Raw genomic sequence first — 1,389 nt, 5'->3', positions numbered from 1 at the left:
CTCATGAAGTCCTTATAAGAAAAGGACTGTTGGGGTCCAGCCCCAGCAGGTCCAGCAGTTCCCAAAGGTGTGGATGGAGTCGGCGAAGAAGGAATGACAGAGAGGCAGCGTTCAGGTGATCATAGCCAGGTTCTCTTTTTATTGTCCTGTTACATCTATATTTATACTATTTGATCCTATAAGCATGCCTCTATAAGCTTTTTTTTTTTTCTTTTGCCGAGGAGATCATGGAGTCTGTTTATTGGGGGGTCAGTCAAAGGGGGAGCTGGCTAGGTTGGGGTAGGACAGCAGCTTGTCTGGCCCCCGATAAACCCAACTTGAGTCCAGAGCCTTGACCGCTTTGAAGCCAAAGTCTTCCTCCACTTTTATCTGCACGGGGACCAGCTCCAGAGTCAGCGGGGCTCCCGCCTGGCGCCCTTCCCTTAGCACTCGCCGCCTCTTCCAACCGCTGGGCCCCTTGCCAGGGGCTAGGCTGCTGGCTTCTGCGGATGCTGGCGTCCTCCTGGGTGGGGGCAGCCCCTCTTTCTCCAGAGGCCCATTTTCAGTGTTGCCTGGAGTGGGGGCATCTGTGCCCTGGCTGCCTTCGTCCTCTAGTAAGATGGTGAACTGGCTGACCCTGTAGTCGTCACGGTAGGAGTCCAGCACCCTCATGAGGAACCTCCGCTCCTGCTGGAGTCTCCATGTTATACTCTGTACCTGATGGAGCCTGTTCAGGACCTGCTTGTTCACCTGCTCGATCTCCCTGCAGCACGACCCAGCGCCTGGTACTTCCTGCGATTGAGTTCCCGTTGGCACGCCGCCGCCGCCGCCAGCCTTGGGCTGCTTCCTCCTCTTCATCTCGCTCCTGAAGGCTGGAGCTGCCCAGACCCCCAGACATGAACTCCACTTCAGTCTCAGACTCGCTCTCCAGGATGTGACCACCGAACAGCGGAGGCAGTGCCAACTCCGAGCCGGGAGGTGCTGAGAACTCCTCAAACCCCACAGCTGCCATGGTCCCCTCTCACTGCTCCAGCTCCATTTCTCCCTGGCTCCTGGCGCAGAACTTCCAACCTTGCAAGCCTCTTCAAGTGCAAAATGACAGGCCCCATCCGATTTCACGGCCAGGCACCCAGGCCCCCGGCCGCTAAGCCTCCTGAGAGTTTTAGTTCTCTATTTCCCGCTTGCCTCCCTCGCCCCACCCCCACCCAGAGTCCCGGCTGAAAGGCCCTGCTCACTGGTCTAGTGCCTCGGCCAGGCATTTGAGTCACCTCCATCATTATTCCTGTCCCTACACTGCGCCATCTGACCATGGAGACTCTCCTCTTGGGAGGCCCCTGGGTCTCCTTCTGGGGCCTGGCTGCATCACCCCCGGGCACTGGATTGCATGCCCCAGCAGCGACGCAGCCCGGC

At 58.4% G+C, this 1,389-nt stretch overlaps 1 pseudogene; it reads right to left on the bottom strand.

Moving 5' to 3' along the window:
- Positions 1-249: 249 nt before the first annotated feature.
- On the bottom strand, positions 250-1,017 carry LOC118675250 (annotated as a pseudogene).
- Positions 1,018-1,389: the final 372 nt, after the last annotated feature.

Source organism: Myotis myotis, unplaced genomic scaffold (genome assembly GCF_014108235.1).
Source record: "Myotis myotis isolate mMyoMyo1 unplaced genomic scaffold, mMyoMyo1.p scaffold_m19_p_2, whole genome shotgun sequence".
Lineage (NCBI taxonomy): Eukaryota > Metazoa > Chordata > Mammalia > Chiroptera > Vespertilionidae > Myotis > Myotis myotis.
Note: the sequence above shows the minus strand (reverse complement) of the source record. Positions and strands in the feature narration are given on the sequence as shown.